Genomic DNA, 21937 nt, shown 5'->3' with positions numbered 1-21937 from the left:
TTGTACAGGGTGATAAGAATAGATCCATTTACACTCTTCTACATGCTGACAACCAGTTGAACCAGCACCACTTGTTGAAAATGCTATCTTTTTCCCCCACTATAAGGTTTTAGCTACTTTGTCAAAGATCAAGTGACCATAGGTTCATTTCTGGTCTTCAGTTCTATTCCATTGATATACCTCCCTGTCTTTGTACAAATACCATACAATTTTTGTCATGATTGCTCTGTAATACAACTTAAGGTCAGTGATGGTGATTCCCCTAGAAATTCTTTTATTGTTGAGGATAGTTTTCACTATCCTGGTTTTTTGTTATTCTAAATGAATTTGCAAATTGCTCTTTCTAACTCTATGAAGAAATGTCTTGGGATTTTGATGGGGATTGTATTGAATCGATTTGGAGATTTTATTACTGTTCAAGAAAGCAGTAAGCAAACTGTTTAGTGGACACGAGATAAAGAGCTCATCTATCAGGGGTTCAAGTTGCTCAAAGATACCATGAGGGGTTCTAGTAGAGAACAGTCAGAACCTTATATTCTTAGCACAGCAGCAAGATCTTAAGGGCAAGTGGCACTCTGCCCCCAGAACTGTAGCGTCTAACAGACTTAAAGGCCTCCAGTAAGTCCACATGACAATTCAGACCTTAAGTCTCACATGTGATAGTCATTCTCTACCACCTACAAAGATCTCTTGTAGATGAAAGTTAGGCAAGGGGTATCCAAAGCTGGCTAATTGGTCACAGGCTTACAATCCCTATCATTTATATAAGATACTGACTGAAAGTAATCATACCAAAGATCTCACAGGTTAGCATGGCAGGTTAAAAAAGGAATATAATAGAAATGCACTCACAGAGTATAAGGTACTGAAGTTTGAATCTTACTTTTCTTTTTAAAAAATATGTATTATTATTGTGCCTTTGTGTATAAGAGAGTGTGTGCACATGTGAAGGTGCCGTGGTGGACATGTGAAGCTGCCATGGTATACATGCAAAGTTGTCATGGTATGCATGTGAATGTCTGGCTATAACTTATGGAGTAAGTTCTTTCTGATTTAGGTGGATTCTGGGCACTGAGGGCAAGTCTTCACAGGGCAAGAACATTTACAGCTGATCCGTGTGGCTGATTTCTCTCTTGATGTCTTAATTTAGATGAATTACTTAGTCTCTAAGAGGTGTTATTTGGTCTTTTGGATAAAATAATAGCCTACAGATTTCCTGGGAGAATTGCATGAGATAATTTCTGTAATGCTCCTAGCACTGTTTGTCATACACATTTAAATCCATATGTTAAATATTACACACGTGTCTCACAAATGTTTCTCTGACATTTTCTCCTCTTCTAAACTCACAATATATCCAAGTAGGAAGTGATAAGACACTAGGTGTCCCCCCATCCTAATATGCAGATTACCATAGTGAATACTGATTTAGGAGAAATTACGGTTCCTTTTGGGGTTCTTAGTCTCTTTACTAAAAGAATTTAGGAATGAACTCAAACAGAAACTCAAAGACAACTTTATTCGAGTTTGAAGAAAAACAAAATCCGTGACAAGCAAGCTATGAACTTTAGCCATAGTCAGCAAAGATTGAGGTGACGAGGAGGGGGTGGGAGATACCCATGCCTTGTTGGAGGTGGACACATAGTGGACAAGCAGACAGAGGGCAGGTATGCAAGCTAAAAGCAATAGAAATGAAGACCAAAATGTTGAAGGGAGTAATCCAAAGTATTAAGGAAAGCATGCTTATAATAGAAACAGAACATAGAGGGAAATTACATAGCCCTGTGGCCCTGCAAGCTACTGTCAGGGGCACAAATTCTTAGAGGGAAACTATCGAATCTCAATAAAGAAGTAATTATTCTACCCCACAGTTTAGCAAGCTTAAGATGAGGCCTCTTCCTACACAGTCCCTTGGCCAGAAACAGAACCTACACTAGAGTTAGAATGTTAGATCATCACCCAGGTGGACATTCTATTTTCTTGACCTGGAGTTTTTCTACTCACAAAACAACAGAAAGCAGGAGACCTGCACTGGAATAACTGTTCGTCTATAAGAAGCACGAGAAAACTGCTGGTTTCACTGCTCTGGGAATTCTGGGATGGTTTTCCAGAGCAGTTAGGAAGGGCAGACGCCCTGAAGGCCACCTACCCAAGTGTATTCCTTCCTTTGATATGGAAAAGCGTTCAAGAGCATGATATGGTGTTGTCTCTGGTCTCGTAGCTTTGCTGTGGTTGCATTTTTTAAAGGTTCTAAGAGCTTCCCAGTGCAGGCTTCAAATTTTCAGTATAAAATACATTTATAAAACTATGTGGCTGTGCTTATTTATAATAGCCAGAAGCTGGAAAGAACCCAGATGCCCTTCAACAGAGGAATGGATACAGAAAATGTGGTACATCCACACAATGGAATATTACTCAGCTATCAAAAACAACGACTTTATGAAATTCGTAGGCAAATGGTTGGACCTGGAAAATATCATCCTGAGTGAGCTAACCCAATCACAGAAAGACATACATGGTATGCACTCATTGATAAGTGGCTATTAGCCCAAATGCCTGAATTACCCTAAATGCCTAGAACAAATGAAACTCAAGACGGATGATCAAAATGTGAATGCTTCACTCCTTCTTTAAAAGGGGAACAAGAATACCCTTGGCAGGGAAGAGAGAGGCAAAGATTAAAACAGAGACTGAAGGAACATCCATTCAGAGCCTGCCCCACATGTGGCCCATATATATACAGCCACCCAATTAGACAAGATGGATGAAGCAAAGAAGTGCAGAAGTGTAGATCGCTCCTGAGAGACACAGCCAGAATACAGCAAATACAGAGGCGAATGTCAGCAGCAAACCTCTGAACTGAGAATAGGACCCCCGTTGAAGGAATCAGAGAAAGAACTGGAAGAGCTTGAAGGGGCTCGAGACCCTATATGTACAACAATGCCAAGCCACCAGAGCTTCCAGGGACTAAGCCACTACCTAAAGACTATACATGGACTGACCCTGGACTCTGACCTCATAGGTAGCAATGACTATCCTAGTAAGAGCACCAGTGGAAGGGGAAGCCCTGGGTCCTGATAAACATTGAACCCCAGTGAACTAGACTGTTGCGGGGGGCGGCAATGGGGGGAGGGTGGGAGGGGAACACCCATAAGGAAGGGGAGGGGGAGGGATGTTTGCCCGGAAACCGGAAAGGGGGAATACTCAAAATGTATATAAAAATATTCAAGTTAATAAAAAAAAAAAAAAAAAAAAGCAAGAAAAAAAAAAAAAAGCAAGAAAAAAAAAAAAAAAAAACTATGTGGCTGTGTGTGTCTAACTTGCATGTTGGGTCCTCCCCAAGACCACAGGAACACCTACCTTCGTGGGTTCCAGTCATCCAACAGCCACATTGTGGAAGCCAGTAGGCTTGCTTCGTTGGGTTACTACCCACAGTTCTTTGAGATGCTCGGAATAATGTAGAAGCTAAAGGGTCCCCTAGCCCTGCCCTGTAGTTGATCTTTTTTTAAATCTACTTTCTTTTTGCTATAAATAAAATGTACCTTTACTTCATGTTAGTGTTCTGGCTGGGGTTGGCAATATGCAGCATAAAATAATAATAAAAATATTGCCAATTTAACATCAAGCAGAGGTAAATTTTAAAATAACTGAGCATTCTGAGAAAGCTGCGTTTTGTTTTTCTAACCCGGACACAGAAGTCTGCAAGGAGTGCACCACGCCCTCAGAGGCAGCCTCAGGTTTACAGACGACCCAGTGTGTGGTCAAGACCTCTAGACTCACAGTTGAAAGTTCACGCCAGGGATGGGATTCGTGACACCGATGGCTCTTCAGGATTAAGTGAAAAGCCCTCCTCTGGCCAATGTCCCAAACTGTCATTCTCTGGAGCGTGCACTGGGGTAGGGAGCTCAATCTCCACACATTTTTCCAGTGTTCAAGGATTCCGAGTTTTAAACAAATAACGCTTCGATTTCTTTGCTATGGAAAGACTTGGGAGAAGCTTTAGGAGCCTTGCCCACAAATTTCATGGTGAGAGAGAAGTAACTACCTGACCAGAAGGCAGAGAGGGCCAAAGGCACACCAAACCACACAGTGAAAGCTCAGTTTGCCAGAACTGTGGCTGGGTTGAAGTGGATTTGGCCCTAAGTATGCTAATTCCAGACAGCCGGTGGTCTGAAACAGAAAAGGCGAAAGTAAGCAAAGCAATCGGTAAAGGGATAAGCTGTTTTCCTTCCCCGTCCCATTTCATACGCTCTGCCCTCGCATGGGCCTCTCATTTTCCCACACAACGGTCAGAAGAAAAGAAAGAGCATTGCAGGTGGAGTCACCAAGGTCCTGCTGCTCTGGCCAAAGACATCATGTGCCTGGCAGAGCTCTACAAAGGTTCATGGGTCCTCTGGTCACATGAGAACCCGTGTTCTTCTGAGTGATCCGATCCCCTTCCAGTTTCCATTTTCCTAAGCAAACCTATGTGCTTCCCATAGCAAGGCAGTAAACTCCCAGAAACTGCCCTGCAGGTTTTAAAGAGTCAAGCAGAGGTGCTGGCCACATCCACAACTTGGCTCTTTTCTTTTGGAAATGTTAAATTTAACTTGGTTTGATCTTTATCTGTTCCACTTGGGTAAGGAAATAAAAGCAAAATAATAACCAAACTTTTAAGTCAAGAATTGCACGTTCATGATACACTCTCCCTATTTTAGAGGGAAAGGAGGAGGGAGATAAAGACAGTGATTTTAAGTTTTGAGGGTTTGGTAAAGCATATAGGTTTTGGGGGTTTTTGTTTTTTGTTTTTTTTTCGTTTTGTTTTGTTTTTTAAGAATTACATGGAATGCAGGAGCGCTCCCTCTAGCTGTCCTATTTGGTAATGAACACATGATAATCAAAACAAAAGCCCGCTTCTCCAGTGAAGGCTAATAATGTTTATACAACCTTGAAAGACTGCTTTGAATATTAGAAATAAGATTTATGCAGTGTTACTGAGCGTCTGTTGTTTGGATAGGAGTTTTTAATTTTTTTTAGGCCAATGTCGAGGAAGACATGCCGAGAGAGATAGTGGTGGTATTTGTGGATAATTCCCGGTGGTAGTGGGAATTATCATTTAAAGCACTAAACTAAGAGTTTATCTAATGATTTGGGATGAAACTGTATCATCTGTAACAGGACGTGGAAAACCAAGACCCCAAAATTGCCTTTCACACTTAATTCATATTAATTGTTGTGAGTTCATCCAAAAAAAGCAAAGTTAAAAAATAGTGGGCCAGCCTGAGGTCTGTGGTCTTATCCCTTGGACATTCGGTGGAAGGAGAGAACAGATATATGGAAGTTGTCCTCCGACTTACACACACACAGACACACACACACACACACACACACACACACACACACAAATACACACATTGCAAAATATGTATTTATCACACTTCTCTGCAACTGACACGTACTACTGATTTACACAGAAATATTTTTCTCATATTCCACACGCATGCATTTATGTTTTTTATATGTAAACTCTCACAGGATTTTGTTTTTATTTCTTTTTCCCCTGTCGTTGTGCTAAAATAAGCTGGCAAATGCAGTTTAAGTGAGAAAGGGTTTGGCTCACGTCAGGGTTATAATCCATCAAGACAAGCTCATCACAGTAGCAAGAAGCTTGAGGGAACAACAAGGAATTAATGCCCTGACGCTGGTGCTCGGCTCACTTTCTCCATTCTTAAATGATCCATCCCTGTGCAGCAAACCATGACACCGGCAGTGGCTAGAGTCTTCCTTCTAATGGAAATGATCCCCCACAAATCTCACATGCTCTTCGATCTACACAATCTCTACTTGAGTCTCTGCTCAGGTGATCTTAGGTTGCGTCTAAATGACAATATTTACCACCCACCCACTCATGTTAAAAGAAGATGGAAACGTTGATATAAATGAGTCTGAATGTATCAAATGTGAGAGTCTGATAGTGTTTTTAAATCCCCTGTGAAGTGGGATCCTCTTCACAACTGTGTGATAGCTGAGTCTTTGCTACTTTTTTTTTTTTTTTAAGAGTTAAAGACAGATCTTTATTTTAAACTCTGATCTACCAAATTAGTGTTTCCCACCAACTGTGGGAGCAGAGACTTTCACCGGTATCACAATCTTTTGTTTAAGTGTTGCTTTGTGGGGGCCTTGGCAGCCGCCATTGCTGTCTTCTTTGATGCCTGCTTAGCCTTTCTTGTTTCCTTGGCCCCGCTTGTGCCCTGCTCTCAATGAGCTTTCCTGACTCCTGTTTTCTGAGTCCTCTTGGCCATTATATCAGCAAGAGACGCACCAGTGATGGCTCGCTGGGATGTGACTGCACGGCGGGTTCTTTTCTTTTGAGTTTCTTCCGACTGTCCTTTCCTGTGTTTTCTTCTGTAGAGGACAGTCCAGGTTATCTGCCAAGGATTCCTTTTGGAAAGGAATGCAGACTCACATTTGGCCTTCCCGTTGGTCCTGGGTAGATCTTATATCTTGTACTGCTAAAACTGTACAGCTCGACCTTCATGGTGATAGATGCCCGACTGCAGGGGGAAACGTCTTTGCTCCTTCTAATGAGTGGTCTTCTAAGAAAAGGGCTAAGGAGTGCTAAACCATGATAGACAGGCTATAAGGAATAAACTAAACTTAGGACACACATGCCATTGATAATAAAAACAAAAGTTGTACTAGTGGTTGCTGCAGATTGACTATAAAATGCCACTTTTGTTTCTTATTGTTTAAAATATTTTTACACTTTAAAGTTATTTTGATCATATTGATCCTCCTCTAAGTCGTTCCAGATCCTCGCCTTTACTCAACCCATTCAACTTTTAAGTTTCTTCAATAAAGAAATAACAAAAAACACAACAGTAAACCCCCCAAAGGAAAAAGATACAAAATAAGACCTTCTCCACAAAAAAATCCCACGAAACTGTTACCAAGTACAAGCACACAGCGAGGTGTGGCGTATCTTATAGGATGGGAAACGATGCCTGAACATGAGGCCTGTCTGGCAGCCGTTGCTCTACCCAGTGTCAATCTATTAGAGAAACTGTCTCGCTCCCAGCATGCTTAAGTGACTGTCCAGTTATTCACCTTTATCCTAGTGGCTAGTGTTTATTCATTTCTCCATTCATTCATTCATTCATTCACTTTTAAAACTTAACAAAAATGTAATGAGATAAAATAAAAACTATAATATCGAAGTTGGGTGAGCCAACCAACCTGAGAGAAAGAGCTCCAGAGAAAACTCGAGAATCAGAGACCTCCTTGTTTGCATACTTGGGGATACCATAAAAGCACAAAACAGGGAGTCATAACATAAGCACCAAGGACCTAGTATAGATTTGTGCATTCCCTGTGCGTACGGCTCCTGTCTCTGTGGGTGCATATGAGCTTTGCTCATGTTGACTGACAGGGTCTTGTTTTCTTGATGACTTCTATCCCTTGTGGTTCTTACACTCTTCCTACCCTACCTCTTCTTCTACAGGGTTCCCTGAGTTCGGAGGGAGGAGTTTTATGGAGACATCCCATTTAGGGCTCGGTGTTCCAAGGTCTCTCACTCTCTGTGTCAAGTCTGGCTGTGGGTTTTTTTTGGGGGGGGGGTGTTTTTTGTTTGTTTGGTTGGTTTTTTTGGGGGGGGTTGTTTTTTGTTTTGTTTTGTTTTGTTTTGTTTTTAGACCAGAATGATTTGGTTTTGATTGGCTCAGCTATTAAAGGCAAGGTTCACACCCCAAACTAAAATGTCTCTCAAAAGTTCATGTTTCAATGCTTGGTGCCCAGGTGGCAGTGCTAACCTCCAAAGTTACAGAAATCTTGAGAGGAGAGATACTGCTGAAGGAAACGGGTCACAGGAGGGAGCACTTGCCATCAGAGGTATATGCACCTAATGTCTACCACACCCTGCTTCCTAGCAAGCCATAGTGAGTAGCTGTCATCTGCCACATGTTGAGTGGTCTATGGACCTCACCCTGCTATGATGGGCCAAACCCCTGAACCATGATACAAAATAAATCTTTCCTCCTGTCACTTGTTTTTGTCAAGTGTTTGGTTACAGAGACATGATCATCAGTACAGATCATTACTGGTGGGATTGCAAGCTGGTACAAGAAATCAGTCTGAAGGTTCCTCAGAAAATTGGACATTGAACTACCTGAGGATCCAGCTATACCTCTCTTGGGCATATACCCAAAAGATGCCCCAACATATAACAAAGACACATACTCCACTATGTTCATAGCAGCCTTATTTATAACAATCAGAAGCTGGAAAGAACCCGATGCCCTTCAAGAGAGGAATGGATACAGAAAATGTGGTACATCTACACGATGGAGTACTACTCAGCTATCAAAAACAATGACTTCATGAAATTCATAGGCAAATGGATGGAACTAGAAAAAACCATCCTGAGTGAGATAACCCAGTCACAAAAGAACACACATGAAATGCAGTCACTGATAAGTGAATTTTAGCCCAAAAGATCAGAATACCCAAGATACAATTTACAAAACACATGAAGCTCAAGAAAAAGGAAAACCAAAGTGTGGATGTTTCAGGCCATCTTAGAAGGGGAAACAAAAAACACTCACCAGAGGAAATATGGAGACAAAGTGTGGAGCAGAGACTGAAGGAAAGGCCATCCAGAGACTGCCCCACCTAGGGGATCCATCCCAAATACAGCCACCAAACCCTGTCCATATTGCATGCTGAAAAGAAACTGATATAGCTGTCTCCAGAGAGGCTCTGCCAGAGCCTGACAAATACAGAGGCTGATACTGGCAGCCAACCATTGGACTGAGCCCCAGGGTCCCCAATGGAAGAGTTAGAGAAAAGACTAAAGGAGCTGGAGGTGTTTGCAACCCCATAAGAAGAACAACAATACCAACCAAACAGATCCCCAGAACTCCCAGGGACTAAACCACCATCCCAAGAGTACACAAGAGATGGACCTATGGCTCCATCCACATATGTAGGAGAGGATGGCCTTGTTGGGCATCAGTGGGAGGAGAGGCCCTTGGTCCTATGAAGGCTGGATGCCACAGTGTAGGGAAATGCCAGGGTAGGAAGGAGGGAAGGAGTGGGTAAGTGAGGGAGCACCCTCATAGAAGCAGGGGGAGGAAGGATGGGATAGGGGGTTTCTGGAGGGGAAACTAGGAAAGGGGAGAACATTTAAAATGTAAATTAAAAAATCCAATAAAAGAAAAAAAGGAATTTAAAGAAAAAATGAATTGTCACAAAATAATAGGTTTGTCATAGAACATCGGCGTGAGATAGCAACAAGAGTCTTAATAGTGTAAATTCTATTCAATAATTATTGAGGCGTTACTGTACACAGCTCAGTCTTTTAACTCTTCTGAGAGGTAAAAAAGCGTCCACTAACTCCAGGTTCTCAACTCTCTGGCAGGCAACACCTAGAACTTGACACCCCTACTCTTTACAATCCAACACTCCTTTATTTTATTTCATTTCATTTTATGCATGCACTTCTTGCACATGGAGTGATTGGTGGCATCCCCTGTTGTTAGGGGCTTTTTAATAAGTAAGTATGTTACTGTTCCTCTTAGTCCAGCTAGCTAGCAAAATATTTAGACTGAACCATTATATTTATGTAACATGTTCTAAAGGCACAACAACTGAGCAGTATAACTCTATTTTAATCCTCTAACCTGGCTACCTCCCAATCATTTCATGGCTTTCTCTGCTCCAGCTGTTTTCTCAAGGCGTGCCCTGGATCCTCTCCCCATGGCTACTCCCCACCTCCTCTCTATTCTGACCCCTCCCCTGCCTAAGAGAAAGGCCTGCCCTATTCTCTCCCCTAGTCTCCCTAGTAATCATAAGAGAATTGGGGAATGATGTCTACACTACCTTGAGACCGAAGATACTTAGGAAAAGGATTGTAAACAGATTTGGGGCCCCAGAAATCAGCGATCGAATTATACAGTGCACAATAACATTATGTCTACACCCTGAAGTACAGGGTCTTGAGAAAATAAATGTTTCCCCCTTTTATCTGCCTGTAAAAAGATTAAAATTTCAATGTAGGGGCTTTATAAGCGGCAGTAGTCTACGCCTTAGAATGATTGCCAACATTTCATGGATGTCGTGGATCTTGAAAACCGATTGACTGTAGTTTTTTGGGGGTTTTTTTGGTTTTTTTTGTTTGTTTGTTTGTTTTTTGAACAATGGCTTGAATTCGAGGCCGTTCTTCAGCTTTGCTTTGGGGTTAAGTCACAAATTAGACTCTGATCACATGGCGGCATCTCAGAGTGACGTTGCTTCCTTTGCCTAGAGCTGTCCAGCCTCACATATGAGATGCTGAGACCATATGCTGGACAATGTGTGCCAAATGTCAGCATCTCATGGTATTGTTTGCCACCAGCAGACATAGGAAGAGGAAAATCAGTGCTGCATCTGAGAAAAACTTAATTTTTCTTTTATTAATTTTCCATAAGAGACAGTTTTCCCTTTAAAAGATCCAAAAAATGTTCCCTAGTTAGGGAAGAAATTTTTAAATTATTTCCCACCAATACATATTTAAGTTTCCTTCCCTCAGTTGTTTGTTTACATGCGGCTAGGGAGCATTCTTCAGTGTCATTTTTTTTTTTTTTGGCTGCCATATTTATGGAACTGTCTGCATTGGTATTTCCTACTAGGGAATAAATTGAAATTTAATTGATACCGGAATGGCTTATAGAATTCAGGTTACAATGTAGAAGTCATCAGAGCAGAAAGGTATTTCCCGTTTTGTATTAGAATCTGCAATCATCCCTTCTGACGGCACTGCTTAGTAAGATCTAAATTGTATGTGTAGTAACAATAGGGTCCTTATTTGGGGATTGGATATACAGGACTGCCTTGCTGAATGGGGTTTCAATTAATGTTTGAAATTATCAAAACTGCAGAAATAAGCATAAACTTTCTGTACTTAAGAATAGCAATTGTAGAGGGTTGCTTAGAACATGGCAGATGGAAAGGTACTGATTGGTCCAGCCCAGTGTGGATGCTTTGAGAAAGGCTGTCAGAGAAAGTAACTTTTGTGTGGCCCATCCAGGGCAATTTCTAACAGACATTCAACTGTCTCTCTCACTCTCACACTGTGAGAGCCATTGTTAGGGAAACTTTTTACCTTGGTTTTTCCCTAATAGTAGTTGCATAAAATTGTCAAAACTTTCTGACCCACTGTGAGAAAGACAACCGATTTCTGTTAGATTTTATGTGTCTAAAAGAAGAGTTCCCATGCTTTTAAATTCATAGCCCCTAAGAACCAAATCCGACTTAGGGCCCAAGGGTCCTGTAGCTGGTCAAGAGCCACAGGACTGATTTCCTAACCAGCACAGGGACCAACTGTTTGACCTGTCTGTCATTTTAGCACAGATTTTTGTAGAACATGGTCCTTAATCTTCTGAGGCAACCCCTTGTGAATTCCGAGAAGGTACACATTTCTAACTCAGTTTATAACACCAAACCAAGTACAAAACCACTCCTCCTGCTTCAAGAGGTGAGACCACATTTAGACCAAGACACCAGGATTCTCCAGGGATCTCCAGATTAGCTTAGGGAGAGCAGGAGTTTTTCTTGTGCAGCTATTCTAATAGTCAGCTTCTTACAGCATGTGCCCTGGCTTCTAACTTGATATTTGACATTGAAATCACTAGATTTGATATTTGAATTTTTGATATTTTATGATGACTGTCTGTAAAATAGCTGTAAATTTTATTCAATCTCTAATTTGGGGATTTTTTCTGAGTTTTTTGCCCAGTCAAGTCTAACATAATAGTGTTTTAAATATGACACAGAACCATTCAGTTGGGGTAGGGTTTTCATTTATAAAAATTTTTTATTCATCAGAATGATTACTCTAGACATGCATATCAAAGTAAGCTGCCATGCAGGTATATCCCTGGGCCTTGGGGAAAATTAAATAAATGTTAAGATGTTGGCCTGCAGCAAGGAAAAGTAGAGAAACTATTTTTAAATTATTTAAAGCCTCTTTTAAATTCAAGTCTCCGTTTTCTGTGCTCAATTGATCAATAGATATGAAAGGAATGTTTCACTACTGATTTGAAGATTACTTTCTGTGTCTCCTTAATTCTGCCACACGCATCTAAAATACATCATTTAATTAAGTTAAGCTACATTTTTTTCATAGATATTTTCTGGAAATGTTTTGAAGTTCCAGCCCAGCTCAGATGTCAGAATCTGTGTATAGAAGAATTGTTCTTCTCAGGATTACCTATGAAAGCAGGATTGGCCAGTATGGAAAATTGTATCAACTGTAAAATTTCCTAGCTCTAAACACAGAAACCCTACTCTTTTGCCTAAATAAAATGCATAGAAATATGTCATTTTATAAATAAAAAATGATAAATATGAAAAGCCTTGGAAAGATGTAATTTTATAAGTATGATATGGGGTGTGGTATGAGCAAAGGTGTTAGTGTAAGGAGAAAAGGTCAGGAAGGACATTATTTGCTAGAGAAAACATGTGACAAGTGACTCAGACACCCGAACCATCGAAAGAAATGTATATGCATATAAAATGCATATCAACACACTCATGCAGAACATTGGTTCACCTCACACTAGTTACCTTTTGTTTTAATTATTAGTTTTAGAATGGGCAGTGCTGAGTAACCCTAGCTAGCCGGGAACTCACTTTGAAGACCAGGCTTAATTTAGATTTGTACCATTCATCCTGCCTGTGCTTGGACAACTGGCATTCACCATTGTGCCTGACATTTAATACATTTTTAATGAGATTAGCAATTGTTTTGAACAGTTAAACTTTATTTGTAACAAAGTGCTCCGAACGCTTCAACCAGAAGTCTTCCCTATGAGAGGCAGATGCTCTGTAGCCAAGAGCGGACTAGCTTCCCATCCTAGCTTCTCCTTTCACCTCTCTGTCTTTATTGTCAGACTAGTCAGTCAACGATATGTCTTGGTTTTATTTTCTCCCACCCTTAGAGAAAACGAAGGAAGCTAGTTCTAGGTAATCCGATCCATTCATGTGACAAGAAAAGGGTGATACAGTCAGTAACATCCTAAGACACTACATAAGAAAGGGTAAGATCAATCATAAATATTCTGCATGTAATGAAATCTCATCAGGAAAATCATAACTGAATAAACCAGCAAGGTTTAATCTGTGAATAGAAACACAGTGGGCAACTGAATATTAACTTCAAGTTACCCACGTGAAGCCACTGAACACGAATGGGGAACAATGAACAAGCCATACTCTGTCACATAAAGACATGCGTACTCTATCACATAGCGTATGCCACAGACCTAACCTCAAGTATATGTCATAGCTTGACGTAGTCAAAATGATTGGAAGAGACTTTGGTTATGTCTTGTTTTGTAAACAGTGTATTGTAATCACACATATAATGTAATGTAATTAATTATCTGAGAATAACTATGTTGTCTTTCTTACTCTTCTATTGCTGTGATGAGGCAACCTGACCAAGGCAACAATAAAAGAAGGAATTTAATTGGGGGCTTGCTTACAGTTTCAGAGGGTGAGTCATAGTCACCTGCCTAGTGGCAGGCGGGCAGGCCGGCCTGCAGGGTGCTGAGGCAGTAGTTGAGAGGTTAATTTTCATCCAGCCCTAATGAAGCACCTCCTCCAAGAGGCCACACCTCCCAAAACAAGACCATGTCTCCTCCAACAATCTTTCTCAAAAAGCCCTAACAACTGTGGAACAAGCATACACATAGATAAGCCTGTGGGGGCTGTTGTCATTTAAACCACTACATGTTCATTGGTTAGGCTAGAAAACTACTAAAATATAGAGACGAACTCTGGAGTTAGCAGGAGACACCAGATTTAGATCCTTCTCAAATATCAATGCCCACCGCCCCTTTCAATAATTTAATGGAAATTAAATAGCAGAAAAGACATGAATAAAGTTGGACATATTTATAAGTCAAAAAGCTTAAAGAGTGAACTAGGCCAGCAGTTTTAAAATTCACACGTGTTCTAGGCTTGGGTGAAATATATAAATATACCTATAGAAAAAGGGAAGCGGTTTTCTCAGTCATGAAGTTACAAATGTTAAAATGGAAAAACTAGCATATTCCCTATTAGATTAGCATCTAACTGTTCCAGTTAATGCTATTGGAAGTGGGATTATTTCCTTAATTTATTTTTCTTTTAATATTTCATCAGCGCCTAGGAACAAATTATTTTTGTGCGTTATTTTCAATCCTACAATCCAATTGAAACTTGCTCATTCTAACAGATTTTAAGATATTTCTTCACATCAGAGCATGTTATGTATAGAAAACATGTATCTCCTTAATTTTTTACTTACCCAGTTTCATGCATGTATATACAATGTGTTCACTCGCCTGCTGCTAACCTCTCTCGCACCCTCTAACATTGGGCATGAGGTCCACATGCGCATAGATGCACCTGCAGAGACAGAATTGTTAAACACTCAAGTTCACCTCTTCAGTGGGAGAAACAGACCCAAAAGGCTGCTTAATAACCTGGGGTTTTTGCTATTCTGTGAGGCTAGACCTCAGCCTAATCCTTTTTTATATTGAGCACTGTTTCTGGGTCAATAAAAGCCTTCCTAATGAAAGAGGTTCCATGTACTTTACAAAAGAATTTGTTATTGTGCTCATTACAAACCATTCCTCCCTAGGCCCTTATCCTGAACACTTTCTCTCGGTCAATAGTAATCCATTCTTGGGGCAGAGATCCCAGATGCTTGGCAAAATACATACTCTTTTCGAAAGCTTCAATACAGTCATGCCTTAAGCTTTGTTACAATAATTGTCACAAGGAAACTTTTCGGAAGCCTTTACAATGTTTAAATATGTAAAAAAAAAAAAATAAGCGTCTGGGGTCAGATTCCAGAAGTTTGGACTATCCGGGCTTTGTTGTTAAGAGCTGGATTTTCTTGTCTCTCAAAGTTCCTTTGCACAGCTTCCTAAGCTGTGACGCCTGCAGAAAGCCCCGCCCCTCCCAGACCCTTCTTCGTAACTAGACCCCGCCTACTTCTGTGGTTTTTTTCAATACATGGGGCTTGTGCAAGTAGCCACATCGATGGTATGTGTTCCTGATTGTAATTCCCAAGTCATACTCATACGACTGTTCTTTGCCGGGCAGATTGGTAGAGTGGTATGCGATTACAGACTGGTTTCTGTATGCCCTGTATTCAAACGTGTAGTGTCTTCACAAAAGGACCTAGAAGTCTCCTATTTCATTTATTGTCTGATTTGATTAGAACTCTTAGGACTGTGTTAAATTTTTATGACAGAGGTATGCATGTCGCCTTATTCTTGGTCTCAAAGTTTTTCATTATTGACTACAACGTTGGTTATACGTTCATTATACATGACAATACTTGTATTGAGGTACATCCTTATATAGCTAAATGGTTAAGTATTTACATTCTGAAAGGCTGTTACTTTGTCAACAAATGTACTTATAGGAAATGAAGATATAACTATTAAAAGATATAAAAATATCAGCTATTAGGTTAGAGATAGGTATGATGAATTTGGCAATTTGATTATCATTACTCACCCTCCCTACTCCTATATATAAATGGATATACATTGTATATATAACTGTATATATACAACATGTATACGTATATACACATATATATGTAATCGCACTGTTTATCCTGAACATACAATCTTTGTCAAATGTGCCAAGCTTAAAATAACAGAAAAAAATGAAAAATAAAAGGAGCTTCTAGACCTAATAGAGAAAAATGTTCAAGATCAAAAAGCCATCACATGACTCCAAAATTCCATATAGTGCAAATAAAAAATTAGAACTTCATAAAAGTTGCCCATATGGAATGCTACTGGGATGTGGAGCAGTGACAATATTCACACACAAAATAAAGTACAAGGACGCCGTCTGAGAGGTAGGTGTTCAAAGTATATGTACAGTACGGTTCCATCCATACAAGAGATTTAAAATATAGAGCATCTAATATATCCATGCTGCACGGATAATGCAATTAGAGTTACACACGAGGACTCTAGAGTCCTGAGAACATGTGTGAGATGAATGCTGTGTGTTTGGTGTTGAGTATGCACAGTTCATAAAAATATATTAAGTCACATATACTTGAAATAAGTAGTTATCTATGATAGGTCTGCTATGGTCCTGTACATTTTTAGTCTAGAATGAATTAAATAAAATTCTTGTTCTTTCCTGACTTACAAAGGTAAAAATGGATGAGAACACACACACACACACACACACACACACAGAGAGAGAGAGAGAGAGAGAGAGAGAGAGAGAGAGAGAGAGAGAGAGAGAGAGAGAGAGAGAGAGAGAATGTGAATTACCATTGTCTAGCTTTTATTTTATCCTGGTTAAAGGAAAAGTAAACTCAAAGCCAAGTAGTGCTTGGTTGTAAAGATGGTCAAAATTAACAACACAAACATTTTCCAGCAAGGCTTTTGATATTCTCTGCATGCAAGGTAATGGGCAAGTTCTAATGGGACCCTTTGAAGGCTGCTAGAAGTCGGGCTCACGGCTGGAGCACTTAGCTTCCGTGACCTTTATCACAGGCTCTCCAGACACTCCACAGAGCACTGTGTTGTTTGCTGAAAGCAACTGCCACATGAGGCCAGAAATCCAGCCAGAAGCTGAACTCTAACCTGCAAATTTCAATGTGAGTTAAACTAGAGAATTTTTAAACAAAATTCTGACCTTCTGATGCCAGCGAACTATCCAGCCATATTTTTAAAAGCTGAAACTACATAGCTATAGAAATCTGTTTCATACTTCCTATTCAGAAATAACTCTGAATGTTGTCCACTGAGTGTCTCACTTGAAACTATTTCAAATATAAGCACCCAATATACCCAATAGTTCATTAACATTTAGCAATTTTTAGGTCATTTCTACCTCTTTTCGATATCAGAGTGAAATGTTTAAGTGAAAATATTTTTAAAATGACTATAGAATTTTAAAGGTTCTATGTCACTGATATTTAAGTCTTATGGAGCTTCAGAGTAAACAGACTTGGGTGAATCAGTCAGTGTCCCATCGAAGTCAGCTCTGCAGAGTTCTAACTCTTGTGTTTGGAATGACGAAAGGTCAGTTGTGAGGGGAACGATAGTGAGAGCTACCCTGAAGTTCTTACTGCTTCTTATGTGTCAGGCACAGATAAGAAGAGCTTTATCCATTCAGTATCCAGGCAGCCCTCATTTTATCAGAAGCTTATATAAAAAAGGAGATGGACATCCAACACAAAAATGTTTAAGTTTATGGCCCTTGTTTTGTTTTTATGAGAAACTATAATGAGTATTTCCAGGAGTAAATTTAAGTATCTATAATATTAGATGTTATCTATTTAATATAACATACAGTAAGTAGTATATATACACATATATGTATATGTTCTGTTTTCTATATATTCTCTAAATATATGTATATTTGATCATGTATTGTTTTGTAAACAGTGTATGTGTAATCACATATATGAGATATATATATATATATATATATTATTTCTACTCATGGAGAATCTTTTTAGGATCATAAATAATACATCAAAACCAAGTATTGAAAGTCAGTATTCAAACCCAACTAAACACACATGCAAAGGAGATGCAATTAAAACCAATACTTGAATAAAAGTATACATTACAGTTTGAATAAGGAATGCATGAAGAAGCTTAGAAACCTCAAGCAGCAAATTCTAAGAAGATTATATTTGAGGACCCATTGTGTCTGATTAAAACTTTGCATGAGTAAAAGTGGAATTATGGGAAGCAGGCTGCTCTCAGTGATTTCAGAATGTTTTTAAAAATCATTTTTTTGCAGTTTCAATGAAAAACAGAAAATAAGTTCAGGAGTGTGTCAGAGTTCACAGGAAATTAGAATGTGCTGTATCGGAGGGATTAAAAACTACTGGGAGACCTTCTGTCACCAGCAAAAGCTTGCAGTTTTTACTCTCAATCCTTCTAGGAGGAAAAAAAATAGGTGAAAATTAAGTCTGTATCTACATCAAAAAAGGTAAAGAAATCCAGAAGAGTACAACAAACAAAAACTCTAGAGTATCTGAGAGCAGTCAGAAAAATAAAACAGGAAATTAATTGTAAGCTGAAAATCATTTGATGGTTAATTGTTTAGGAAAAAAAAAACAAAGTAATATAAAAAGAAAAAAATAGAAAAAAAAACAAAAACAAAAACAAAAACAACGAATAGAAAGTACGGGTATCTGTGTGAGATTATGTGCACCAGTGAGCACGGGTGACGGACAGACCGGAGTCCGTGGATTCCTGGAGTTATAGGTGGTTCAGAGTTGTTAGTTCTGCGTTTCCGGAACTGAACTCAGTTCCTGGGCAAGAACAGTCCGCGCATGCTCTGAACTGCTGAGCGGTCTCCTCCGCACGCCCCGCCCCCACCCTGTTATTAAATAAGGAGCTATATCCTCTTGAAAAGAGTGCTCCAGTATGGACCAGACCGTTTGATGTTGTGTCCCCAAGGCATTCTGAGGTTGTAATGAAAATCATATTTACTGGTTTTGAATTTCCTTTAAGAATGATGCCTGCATTTCTTAGATTTAGTATGTGAACTAAAATAAAAATAAATCGCACTTGTCTGTCAGTGCTTAAAGCAAGGAAGGAATCTTTATCGTATTTTGACTCTGATGTTTAATAAAATCTGCACCATTAAAAGGTCACAATAATTCAAATGTCCTCTATATGGATTCGCAAGAGTTACTGAATTTTATCTGTGAAACAACCTCCTTAAGGCAGGGGCAGTGGCCCATGAAACTTCTGACAGTCACATTTCTCTTATTGGATGAAAAGGAGCAAGTTTACTTTTTTTCCTGAATGCCTCTGGCCGCTCCTAGAGATAAATCACACTGAACACACAAACCGCCTTTCTATAGGGTAGAGTTTATTTGTGTCTTATTATTTATCAAACAGTAACTGAGGAATTTATGAATAATAAAACGGTTCTCAAAATAAATGAGGGATTCCTTTCACTCAGTTATTAATTATAGATCCTAAACTGGACCCTTTGGTCAGGAGCGGAGTTGCTCAGAATGAGGGGTACAAAGTACCGGCCCTGCTGTGTGGGTAAACTGATGACTCACTTCTAATATTAGGTTGAGCCGGGCACTCGAACTCTGCCAAGTCAGCTCCACGGGTAGCCCCACTTCAGCCCACTCACGTTTCCTAATAACGTGTTCTGTTTCAACACAGCTCAAGCCGGCCCTGTTCCCCCGTGGCATTTTGATGTGAAAATGAAGGCGGCGCGCACAATAATGGATTGTGGAGATTTTTAGGATAAGATTTTTAAAGCAGCGGGTTGAAAGGCCATGGCGGATATTATGACAATGGCACAGTTGTGACCTAATGAAAATTAGAAATGATTCATCGTTACTACCTTTTTTTTTTTTTTTGGTTACAAAATGACTCCGGCTGCATTAAGAGGAAGATAAATTTGCTGTTATTCTGAGCAGGAGGAAGATGCTGGCAGGGAGGAGGGGCACTTCTACCCCTATCCTTGTAAAAATAGGAGTTCGAAGCAGGTTTAATTTATAAACCTGAGGGCAAAGAAGTTTCGGGTGACGCTGGCCATGCGTTGCTGTGTTTTGACGTTAGGGGTTTAAGCTATCAGGCTGGTTGAGATTTTTACGACCCCTTTAGACATGTTTATTTGAAATCTCCCTGGCTTTCCTAGGTGAACTTTAGACATGCAAAAGAACCCCAGGGCACAGACTCACCTCCGGCAAATTTGTTTCCCGTTTCTCTGCTCTCAGAAGTCCAGCTCCACCACCATGGCTACCCAGATCAAAAGACCCGTGTTTATTGTCCAGGCCACATGGTGGAAAATAGATCTCTGCATAAGCCCTGCGTTGGGTTTCCTGCCTCGAGAACACAACATCCTTTCTGTTTAGAAACAAAGATTGTTCTTAGAGAGTCCTGGCCTTGCCTGAGAGGCTGCCCTGCCTAGCTGTTAGCAAACCCAGCACTGTTTCTAAATCATTGCTTTGGTTTTGGGTCTTTAATATCCACCCCCATCCCCCCCGCGCCTCCTTAACCATGACAGCTTTGGAGTCCTTTGGAAAAGTCACACAGATTTCTGAGCACCTTGTTCTTCCTCAGACTGGGAGAAGCAAGAGAGCAGGTGACTTGAATGTTTTAGTCTCACATAGATCTCACCACTTTCGAGATTCCTCCTTCAGGATTCTGAGGGTGCTTATTCGGGGATTAAAGAAAGTCCTTTAATGGAGCAGATCCTGAATTAGTGCAACACCATGGGGCATAGGGTGTTACTCAGCAGCAGGGATTCAATTACCAAGGTCAACACAGATGCATCTAAATCCTCTATGAACCTATTTTGTCCTAAAAAGTCCACATGCAGCCACAGAGGGTGTTTTTTTGTTTTGTTTTGTTGGTTTGTTTTTTTGTTTTTGTTTTTTTTTTCCTTTTTTGGATCCCTCTCTGAAATACAAACTTGTGAAAAGCACTCCACTTTGCTTCAAGAATAGGCTGTTTCTGCCAAGGGCTTGGAGTGATTTGAGAATCTGTAATAACAAGGGTTAGAAATCAGAAGGGACAATCTATGCACTTAGAGAAACTCCCTGTATGCCATGTATGTGATAAAGAATTCAAAGCCCAAATATTTTAGAAATTCACCCAACTCAATAACGTGATAAATGGCCTCGCCTTTAGAATGACAAAAGACTCTCATGTTTCCAAGGAGGACAAACAGATCAGTGAAGGCCTGAAAAACCTGCTCGATATCCTTAATCATCAGGGAAATGAAGATGGAAACCACACTGAGAGGTTACCCCGTCTGCTAAGCTAGCTGTGATCTAAACGCTAGACGGGAGTTAATGAAGACAGCACAGAGTCTTCCTGCAGCGTTCAGAGAAATGTAAATTGGGATATCCATTATGGAAGGCCAGATTGTGTTCCTCATGGAACTCAAAACAGAGCTACCTTAGGGCCAGAAATCTTGCTTGCTGCTCCGTCTTCAAGGATGTTGAAGATATCCGCATCCTAATCCCTGCTCACTACAGAATTATCCACAAAAGCCAAACTATGGAGTCAATCCAAGGATCCCTCAGCAGATCGGATGGATAAAGGAAATGCGCCGTTTTTTGGATGACCCAATGTTAGTCAACTTACAAAAAAATTTTTTTTGACATTTTCAACAACTGAGATGAAACAAGGGAACATTATGCTTCATAAAATAATCCAGTGAAATATTTCATGACCTCATTTCTATAGGATTTTAAATAAATGAAGTAAACGATCGAAAGTTCACCTTTTAGTCCTATGTACGTACTCCGGGTCTCTCAGCCTCAGGAGCACACAGTAGAATGGTGACTAGTGAAGCTTTCTGAGGAACGGTGTGCGGATATATTGGCCAAAGGGCACACTTTCGGTTGGGCAGGATAAATGACTTCATATAAAATACAGCCGCTACAAATTCAGATCTAAGCAAGTAGGTGCTAAATATTAGCACACCCCCACCACCAGCTGGATCTGGTAATTGAATCCCTAAAACCCTTATAAGGTGACGGGATCTCCCGATGAGGATAACTGCCCAAAGTACACACATCCCAACGCAACAGCGCTCGCTCTAATGCGTGCAATTTTCCTTTGTTATTTGCACCTTGACAAAGCTAGGGAGGAAATGGAATAGTTCTGCAACCTAGTCGGGAGCCATAGTTATGGTTTCTGGGCAAGCGCATTGCTTCCAGAGTCCCGTGTAATCAGTTCCGTAATAGAGCGACCACGTCTCAGCCTTAGTTTGCTCCCCCCATCCTTCCTCATTCCCTTTTCCTTTCCTCCCTCTTCTTATCAACAAACTCTGCTTTGTCTCACAAAATAAACCATTGCTATGCTAGTAATAGCCTAAGTTTAAGCTGTATAGAATCTGTAAATGCAGCATGAATATCTATGTAATGAGTCACAATTTTGAGCGCATTTTAAAATTT

The 21937-nt window shown here is 40.1% G+C and overlaps 1 pseudogene; it reads right to left on the bottom strand.

Annotated features, from left to right (window-relative positions):
- Window positions 1–6078: 6078 nt before the first annotated feature.
- LOC116906051 lies at window positions 6079–6520 on the bottom strand (annotated as a pseudogene).
- Between the last annotated feature and the right edge of the window lie 15417 nt (window positions 6521–21937).

This window comes from Rattus rattus, chromosome 7 (genome assembly GCF_011064425.1).
Source record: "Rattus rattus isolate New Zealand chromosome 7, Rrattus_CSIRO_v1, whole genome shotgun sequence".
In the NCBI taxonomy this organism is placed as follows: domain Eukaryota; kingdom Metazoa; phylum Chordata; class Mammalia; order Rodentia; family Muridae; genus Rattus; species Rattus rattus.
The sequence above is the reverse complement of the archived record's forward strand: the minus strand, read 5'-3'. Positions and strand labels throughout refer to the sequence as shown.